Here is a 10,489-nt window from a genome sequence, read left to right on the forward strand (position 1 = left end):
CTTTCAAGTACCTGGGTATTGGTTTGAGAGGTTTATGACGTGAGAACCAGTGATGAATTTTTTGGTGTTCTGTCCTCTGCTTCACTGACTAGAATTTGCCATACTTTGTTTCTGATGTGTAAACTTCTATTTCACAGGTTCAGATCACCAGTGTTATTTTAATTAACATGGGAAAAATTCCCCTGAAGTTGCACAGGTTTGAAGTCTGTAACTTCTCAGTCCTGTTCACCCCTGCTGTGTTGAATAGCTTAGGTATTATATTGTAATAAGGTGTTATGGGGATTACTTATTTACTTTCTTTGTCTTTTGAAGTAGGTAACAGTTGTATAGTAGATTAATATTCAGCACAGGCTGATTGTTTCTACACTGGATTAAAACAGCAGCTGTTTGGAATTTATTACTGGAATGTCCTTAATACTTACCAAATCAGGATACTATGAGACATTATCAGTTGTTACGATAACAAGCAAAGAGTGAAAATTACACACTGTATTATGGGCTTTCTTTGTTACAGGTTGTAATTTCTTGATTGTATTTTTGAGAGTCTGTGATTTGCTCCGTCCTGCAATGATTTGGTCAATATGACAGATACATGCTGTGAAACACCTTTTGAGCTTCCTTGCTTCATTATTTCCAGTGTAGCACAGTCAAAAGAAAGCCTTCAGAGACATGTATACTATGGGATAGCATACTAAAAATGTCCTTAAGACATCAGTTCTTTTTTAAAAATCCTTCCTCTTGGCCTGAATCCATGACAATGTTTGCTCAGCAGTACACTCTGCAGTGTTAGCCTTTGTAGGTGTGAATTTTGGTGAGGTCCCAAACACTGGAATGAATTTAAGTAATATGCATAGTGACATTCCTTTCATCGAAGAGTAGGCAGCAGACTGGAAAACTTGATGAGTTAAAGGAAAAGCATGTATGGTAGTATGTTGCACGTCACGGGAAGTTACAACCCATGTTTCTACATATAAGGCCACAGTTCCGGTGGAAGCAGAGTGTTTGTATAAAAACACCACAAAAAAAAAGTAACCTAGTGCTGAATCTTTGAGCATTCCCAGATTACATCTGTACATTTTCCAGCAAACAATTGGCCTACACATTTCCCTGAAATATGGAGATTCTTTGGTTGTGCAGTCATGCCTTGGCTGATAGGAGGCTTCCTGTGAAATCTGTAAATCATCAGTACTGAGATAACAAAAAGAAGACCTAAAAGGATTATTTAAGTTAGTTATGTAGAAATATGTCTTCTACTAAACAGTACATCTCCCTAGAGCATTAGCACATTTATATACAATATTACAGCTGTTGTACTGGATTGGAAATGGTTAGTGACTGAGGAACTGGCAGGAATAAAAGGAGAACAGTAATGGTTTGATGACTGCCTGTCACTCACAAGTAGCAGCTGCATTTCCTTTTCCTTCAGCAACATGTGTTGTTTTTCCAAATGAACTAGTTAAATTCCATCTTACTGCAGTCTGATCATCTTAAAGGCTTTTTTCCAAGAGGAGAGCTAATAAACTGATGACCTCTGCCTAGCTCTAATTCTACAGTCTCAGCTGGAACGAACTGCTGTTCTTCATGTCAGACTCGGAAGAGAAGGGGATGGCCGAACAGTTGCTGAACCCCAGGGACAAAACATGCTTGCCTAGAGATGACAAACATGATGAGATGCCATGGGGGAAACCTATGTTTCATCTCCTTATGCTGTATCTAGAGAGGACTTCAGTCTCCAGTGCTGGGAGTCTAGTCTTTCATTAACATTCAATCAAGAGATTTCTCATTTTTAAAGGAAGAAAATATTAGCTGTGGAGTCCTTTGGATTTAAGTGTTTTTACTGAAGCCAAGTGAATTGACTAGCAGTAGAAATAGGCTGTGGTAAATTCTTTGCCACCACATTTGTCACCCCAAATGTCATAGGAGTAAGTGTGTTGACAGATGAGCTGTAGAAAATCTTGTTGGGTGGTTTGAGAAATTACTGCCCTAGTGCTCCCTTTGCCTGCTGGAAGTTGCTGTTTCCATAATAGGGTCAGTGGGACAGAATGATCTATATTTGCAGCTTGAAGAAAACAGCCAGCCTTTGCATGGAAAGGCTGAAAGGTGTGCTCATGTTCTGTTCTGCTGTTTGCTGCGGAAAGAGTACTGTCACAAGGCTGAAGGTAGATTGGCCAGATTTGCTATTAATTTCTTAAGACTAAGAAACCCTTATTGTCATTACGTGGAGGATTGCCATTCTGTATTAAGGTCTGATTCAGGAAAGCATCTCTGTTTAAAATGATACTTCAGCTAATGCCTTGCTCCTTTTGAATCAATTTGAGTGGTATTGTATATTTAATCAAATTCAGGCTTAAATGCTTTTCTGACACAGAGCCTAAAAATTACTATTGTGTATTAGCAATACCACAGACTAAATAGGGTCAAATTGTTCTCTGGGTAACACAGCTATATCATTAATGGTTTCACAGATGTTTCACAGTGCAACTTTGATGGGAAATTTCCCCCTTGAAATAGAAATCTTAGCAAACATTCTGAAATAAAATTCAGTTGGTAGAAATGAACATGGCTTCAAAGAACATAACTGCACAAATCTACAGCAGCTGAAGACTTAGCATGACCTTAACAAGTAAAACATTTGATTTATTATTTGAAGTTGTTTTAAAATATCTTTCTTTCTGTATCAGCCTTGATTTTGACCAAAACCTGCTGCCTATGTAGCAGTAATGAGCTGGTTAAATGTACAGAGCTACTTCTTGACTGAAAATTAAAATCACCAGAGTTTATTTATATTTTGTTCTCTAACATCTGATTCCTACAATTTCTTTATTTCAAAAAAGTAACATTATGAACAGAATCTACTAATTTGTCCTCAAGGTGTCTTTGGTATCTGCATGCAATTTTGCTCATGTGGAGCTCCTTAGTGAAAGGTTCATGGCAGCGTAATGTCCTTAAAATTGGTTTAATAGTAATATAACACTGTGATGATCAGGCCTTTTGTTTGCACTTTAGTAGGATATTTTCTTGTTTGAGTGATAGATATTATAATGTGACTTAGTGAATTCTGGGTGTGTTTTAATACAGCTGCAATTAAAAAACCCCAAACCTCAAGAAATCCTTTATCTGAGGCTAAAGTAATGCTGTATAGACAGCATGAACTCAAGAAACCTTAGTGAAAAAAATGACAAGGCAGTGAATCGTCACAAACATTTTTCCCCTCTGTTCTGCTTAACAGAACTAACTAATGTTAGTCATTAATGAGCAACAAGGACTTTCCCCATACACGGTTTAAGCAGCTGAGTGTGTTGACTCATCTGTGTTGAATGCGTCATGCCAAGACTTATCCATGTTATATATAGATGTATATTTGGGATTCCTTCTGCATGAATAATCACTGATAAACTCATAACTGAAGGGCGTAGCCCTGGAAAGGAAACTTTCCAGTCCTTGTCTTTAGGACCTGGATTTTACCTGTGAATGATCATGCCAGGAAGATTTAAGTATGAATAACAAAGTTAATTTTTGGGCTTTGCTTGTTTTTAGTCATCAAAAGAGTCCTGTTCACACAAATGTTCTCAAAGCCATTCTTTTCCTTCCACTGCCTCCTTACTCCAGAACTGTTTACTGCTGAGGCGTTCATGCTGTAACAGGTACAGTACTCAGTTCCCTTCTGCGAAGCGCATCACATGCTGATCTACAATAAACTACTTGGTTGTTGATAATTTCTTCTTCCACTAACAATAGCAACCTTGTTGGGCTCAACATCATTCCAGATGGCTGCGATGACATCTGAGGTTGACTCTTGCCTTTGAATGGCTATTCTTGCCTTTGGGCTGGACCATGTTTGGTTTTAGTCCATTGATTAATTTTCTGTCAGTGAGATTTACTGAACAGACTTATGAAGGTATAGACAAATGCCTAAATTCTTACAGCAATTTTAGTGTACTGGAAATTCCTTTTTCATCACATAGGAAATTAGCATTTTTGAAAAAGGACAGGAGGGAGGTAAAAACATTGAATCTCCTGTCTGTGATCTGTAGTAAACTGAGGTTGTGATTAATAAGTCAAACTCTTTTCAATATCCAACTTACCTTTTTTTCTTGCCTAAGCAAAGAGTGAAATAGTTATTTCCCAGAAGTGAAATGTGTTTTAATCCAGTTCTCAATCCATGTGAACAACATTATGATTCCATTCGCTGATTTAAAAAAATAAATAAATTCCAGGAGTAACTCATTAAAGGAGATCATCAGAGGCATAGAGGTTTAGTACGCTCGCTGGAGAACCTGCAGTCCTTCCTCATTTGTGGTTGTGAGTGGACTGCAAAGTCTGGCACGCAGTAGGTGCAGAGATTAGCTTTATATGTCAGAGGTAGCACGGATGCCAAGAAAGCGTAGAATGGAATAACAGAACAGGATGAGAGGACCAGACGTCCTAAAGATGTCTTACACATGCTTCCCGCATATGAGATTGTGTCAGATGTTACCACGTAGATTATTTGGATGCACTTCAGGGAAAAGTTTTATTGTCCAAGAAGTCTGGAACTTTGATCTTTGGTCTTAGGCTTCCCTCTTCTCTCCTTTCCTTTTCTGTGAATATAGTTCTTGTGTGGTAAGAGTTTTGAGAAAAGGTGTTGTGAATACTGTGAAAGAGTCCAGTCTTTTCAAAAGAGTAATGAAAGTCACATTTGCTCTGGTGGCAACACGCCCAAAGTGCGTTTATTTGAAGTGAAGTAGTTTCTCATTTGCAATAGCTTTTTCAACGTGGGGGAGAATTCTTCATTTTGCCATAATTGTTATTAAAGCCACATTTATATGCAGAATATATGTTGTCTACTATCTAAGGGGACTTTTTCAATTGATAAAAATGTCCAGCCAGGTAGGAAGCTGCTGTGATCCATTTTTATATAACTCCATGAATTTCATGAAATAAGTGTTTTAGAACTGTAAAACTAGAAGCGAGTGGATTCATATATCTGAGGAAAGTGTAACAGTATTTTTTGTATTGCTTTACATTTTGTATTTAGAAGAAATGATATTTCTCTAAATTCGATGGTCAACTTCAGAAACTTCCTGTCATCTAGCAGGAGAATGTCTGATTTAGCATTTGTTTACACCCTATGTGGTAGTTGAGTAAAACTAAAGATAGAGTATTTGGCACAAAATTTTATTTTGCAGAAGATATACATATTCACCCTCTTACGCTGACATTTACGGCTGTTAATATTGGGGGCTTCGGTTCCAAGTACCAAGTATTTTTCTTCGCCTAGCACTAACAATGCTTCTGTCATACCTATCACCTCCTTTAAAGATTATTTAGCCCTTATACGCTTAAATTCCTTGTGATGAGTCCTCCTGAATATTGAATAGTGGAGAAAATCACTGTTTTCTCCTACATATTCTTAATTCCAGGAAATACTAATTTAAACTTAATGAATTTTATGAATTTTGATCTGTCTCATTTCCAGCTCAGGGATTAGAATATTGCCCATGTCTTTGCCTCCTGCACTCCTCCTGTGATGTGTTATAGTTCTGTCTTTGTTCTGTTCCTGTTAGTTAAATTTATTATAGGTGGCTGGGAAGTGACCATGGTGTATAGTGGCTGTTTTGTTGACTCTTCTAAACTGGACATTCGTGACATGGTTCACCAGGAATACGTTTCTATGTCCTAGGCAGTCCTTTTGGTCTGATACTCCACACCAATTTGTTCTTACTTTTGATGGCCTGTGCTAATTTCCCCATGTTTGGGTGCTGGCCACTTGACAGGCATTTAAAATGAATTCTGCCTAGCTGTATATGTTGTTGTTCAGTAAAAACAGTATAAGCTGCAAACGGAGGAGAATTTGGACTTAATGGCAGCAATACTTTGTGGCTGCAATAATTCAGATGAACATAAACAAAGTAAAGGTTGTCAAAGGCATCGTATCAGCATAAGCAAGGGGAACATCTTACATCCCCAACATCTGACAAATTTAAGTCATTTGAAAGTTTTCTTAAAGCAGAATGGAACACTGAACTGAGCTATTTCTTGTTGATTGTACTGGTACCGTAAGTGTGTGAGTGCATGTGTGTTTGCCACGTCTGTGCATGCTTGCCTGTATTCCTAGCTGTGTGGAAAGGAAGTCCACAGCTGAGAAATTTAGGGGAAGTGAAAAGGCGGGGGGAATCTTCTTGAACTTGTGCATCATGGAAACTTGCAGGGTCTAGAAACACCAGCTTTGTAACAGCCCTTAGTGTTCAATAGGAAGAATTCAAAAAATGTCAGTAAGGACAAAGCCATTTACTGACAAGAGCGTAAAATATTCTCCTCATTGCCTCCTCTCTCTTGTTCTCTCTGATTTCAGCTATATGGAATTCCTTCAATGACCAACTCTTTTGCTGAGCAAGAGCAGGAGTTTTCCCCTGCAGTGGTTACGAACAACTTTCTCCTCTTTCTTTAAAGGAATATTCTGAAGAGCTACCTAAGTGCAGTTGTTAGCAAGCAGACCACACAAAGTGGTCCTTGGTTTAAATGTTTCAGAGGGTTATTGGGCATAAGCTGACCCTTGCAGTTCGTAAGGGACTGCTGGAATTCTCTGAATTGTTTCCAAATCTTAACTGTATTAAAAGCCTGTAGGCAAAAATTCCTGCCTTTGGTCCTACTTAATACATGAAAGCTTCCTAATGAAGTCCATCTCTTCTTCAGGACTCCCTGTTTTAGGGCAACTGTAATATCCCAGAAATACAGTGTTCTTATTGTAAGAAGAGATTTAGTTCAAATACATTACAACAGGAGTATTGATTCACAGAAGGAGTTCTTTGGTCAGCATCCTGGCAAAGTGTTTCCAAACAGTGGCTACACACAGAGCTATAGGTAGGAAGTCCATCCAAAGAAAAGGAAAAGTAATGTTGATCCAACTTCAGTTGGGTCAAGGCTGTTGATTTTATGGACAAAAGGAGAGAAAAGAGGGGGACGGGGTATTTTTCAGGAAGCAAATTTTTAGGCTATACCATGTATTGCTACATAGGATATATTATGTTTTCTGGAATAAAACCTGAAAAAAGAATAGGAAAGAAAATGCCAAGCCAGAATGCAAGAGGAGAGAGAGAAGCTTCTTTCTCAGCCTTACAGCAGTATGCGATCCTCAAGGGGCATTAGCGCATGAAAATGTCTTGCAGCAGTCCCCAAAACTGAGGAGAGGTATTGAAGTTATTTGTAGATTCACTGTGAACACAATCCTATACTCACCCATAGGAAGGTTGGAAGAGCAGCAGTGTTGTACAGTGTGTTGATATTCCATCTCAGAACAATGGTTTGTAATTACTGCTGAGGATTAACGCTGCTTCTCACAGAGGCAGAGCTCGTGCAGCCTTCCTGGCTTTGCAGATCACCAGATGGTATTACTCAGAGCAGAAGCTGAATCTGCTCTTTGCAAAGTAGACTATGGTGAGCCCACCATGGTCTAAAGTCAAAATGCAAGCCTGAAATCAACTTCAAGGAAAGGGTCTGAGTCCTGAAGCTTGTATGAACATTTTGTACATTTGAGTTTGTTACCTTCAAATCTCACACTGTATGTACTTGAAAATATCTCATTTCCACTTGTCATTAGGGAAGTCAAGCATAATTTGGGATGAATACCTAGAACTCTATGGTATGTCTTAGAGCAAATTCTTTTTCCATTAAGTTTTGAATAAAATTCCATATCAGACACAGATTTATATATATTAAATCCTATACAAAATTATTAAAAAGGTGATATCTTTTATAAGACTCCTCCATAGATTTCTAACATATGAAAAAAACAAAATGTTAATTCTTTTCCACACCTTTCAATTTTCCTGTCACTTTTGGTTTTGATCCAGTAGATACTAAAATGACACATTAGCAGAAGTGTGTCAGAAGTGGGTACCTACAAACACCTTCACACCTTACGAGTCCCATGAAGAGCACATACTACTGTAGATCTGAGGAAGGAGTTCCTCACCTTCTCTCCTAGTTTAGTTTTGAATTTTTTTTTGTATTCTTTCTAAGATTTCATTCCATATACCTGCAGTACCATCACATGGAATAGGTGAAGTACTCAAGGAAAATGGCTATTGTCATGATTGTCATGATTCTTTCTATTGGTTGTCTCAACTTTTAGTTTCTCAGGTAACACTTAGCAAGCCAACTGCTTTGCTTTTAAGTATTTCTGTCCTCATGTTGTTCTCATGTTTTTCCTCTTTTTGTGTAGATATGAAGTCTCCCTGATCACACTGAAGATCTGACTGTTTTGGCATGACTTTATAAAAGTGATATTTGGCAGATTATTCAAATAGTGTTTCTGTATTGTTCTGTATTGTATTTTTGAAATTTTCTTCATTTACAGTAAAATGAGAGAAATCAAACATCTCAGAATATGTCTCTTTCAAATTTGATCATCTTCCTCTCCAAGAAAAACAAGAATTTTGCAAAAATTTTGAATATAAATGAAGGTAAATTTTAAAATTTGTGCAGAAGATGCAGGGACTACCTATCTATCTAAGAATATCTAATATTTTAAATATTTATATAAATATTCATAGTAGCCTTAGGATTAGCTTCTACAGTATGAGTAGCTGTGTTGCATATAGATGGCAAAGATGTTCAATGTTTAATTTTAGTCATGCACATTAGGTTGAAAATGGGTAATAATGCAGATTTGTGTTGTAAGGATGCATAGGAAAATTCAGATTGGAAGGGATCTCAGGAAGTCTGTAGTCCAGTCTCTTGCTCAAAGCCACGTCAACTGTGAGGTCAAAACCCAGGTTACTGAGGGATTTAAACAGTCTAGTCTTCAAAACCTCCACAGTGGAGATGACACAATCTCTCTGGGCAACTTGCACCACTGCTTGACTGATAGTGAAAAAGTTTTCTCTTTTGTCCAGTCTGAACCTCTCCTGTTTCAGTTTATGATCATGTCTTGTTCTCCTTCACACACCCTGAACAGCCTACTGTGGAACTTGGACAGGCTTTCTGATCCTGCTTGATGTAGATGGCAATCAGTTCACCCTGAGTTCATCGAGCGCACTTGCATACTAGGAGATATTCCTCTCAGATCTGGAGTCTGTTTCTTTAAGGACCCAAACATTCACCTCCGTCTCACATTTATCCACCCTCATTTTCTTTGCTTTCCTTGGTGCCCCATCTACATCCAGCTCCAGCTCATTTCTGTCTTGCTGCACTCACTCTGTTTTATCTCATTTTGGCAGAGTCAACACTTGTACACTAGAAGGAACTGTGGTATTACAATGACAGGAATACTCTGAAAATCTGGGCCAGGGAGAAAAAGAAAAAGAAGTAGCAATTGCCTTAAGGTATGATACTTGAAGCTAATACATTTTACGTTGCACTGGGTTAGCTTTCTGCACACAGTCGTTGGTCATAGTTCAGCTGATGATTCACAAGCTGTAGTTGCTTGTGATCTGAGTTGTCTCTGAGTGTCTCATTCTCTGAATGACTGTCTCTTCATAGCCCGAGTTTCAAAAGTTAGCAGTCTCAATTTTTCCTCTGTCTAGAGTTTTCATGGTTTAGGCAGTACTGCATAATATCACTTGGAGCTTTCCAAAATTTTAAAGAGCACAAAAGATTAATTCCATAGTCATAAAGTGAGAAGTTTCATTGCTGTTCCTGTGACTGTCTTGCATAATGCTGGGAGAAGGCTTGTCACTATAAATTGTCCTTCACACTGGAATAGCTTTGCCTAGTGAGTAAGTGAGCTTGGGAGTCTTTATTCTAGTATTTCTGCATTACTGCTGTTAAAAGGCTTAAATTCACTGTTCGAATAAATTTCTTGCCTTCACTGAAAAAGTGTAAGTGTCTAGGAATGGAAAAAGATTGAGCAAAAGGGGTAGAGTATATTCATATAAAAGTATACATATAAAATCTTGCAGGTTCAAATTTCACAGAAGACTTGGCTTGGAATAACCTGGTTTATCTTTTCTAAATGCAGGCTAATGATGACTGAGTATTTTGCTGCTGCCATGACCTTGCTTGACTTGATATAATATGCTATATTTTGGTTGTGTTTTGTGATGTAAAAAAGGGTATACATTTCTCAGTGATGTTGTCATTCAGAGACCTCGTGCCTTTATAAGCCAGGTCCCAGTTGGGGCTAAGGATTGTGCGGAGGGTGGATGACACACCAGAACTTAATGATCTACCCAGTACATTTTGTACTTTGAACAAAAACTGCAAAAGCTTTTTCTCTGAGATTAATTTAAGTATTCCAAGGAGCTATCAACATAAATTAAATAGTAATATGGATACTCCCTTTTGAACCATCTACATATGTTCTGCATTGAACTAACATATTTTAAACAAACATTGCACAATGGAGAAGACATAAAAAGGCTTTTGATTTGGGATCCCCAGACGTACGACCTACTTTTGTCCATGAATGCAAACTTTAAGTGTCTGGAACTGTTCCTTATGTTGCTCCATTTGTTTTTTCCTGTGAGAGATATGTTGACTTCAGTTGTGTGGCTGAGAATGACCTTCT

At 38.0% G+C, this 10,489-nt stretch overlaps 1 protein-coding gene across 1 annotated transcript in view; it reads left to right on the forward strand.

The window, feature by feature from the left end:
- The window catches only part of FSIP1 (fibrous sheath interacting protein 1), a 169,306-nt gene extending 161,020 nt beyond the window's left edge, over positions 1-8,286 (forward strand). Inside the window, exon 16 of the transcript XR_001292235.2 lies at positions 8,204-8,286. The gene's annotated coding sequence lies outside the window, so the exon portion shown is untranslated. The remainder of the gene's footprint in view (positions 1-8,203) is intronic.
- Positions 8,287-10,489: the final 2,203 nt, after the last annotated feature.

Source organism: Apteryx mantelli, chromosome 4, assembly GCF_036417845.1.
Source record: "Apteryx mantelli isolate bAptMan1 chromosome 4, bAptMan1.hap1, whole genome shotgun sequence".
In the NCBI taxonomy this organism is placed as follows: Eukaryota; Metazoa; Chordata; class Aves; order Apterygiformes; family Apterygidae; genus Apteryx; species Apteryx mantelli.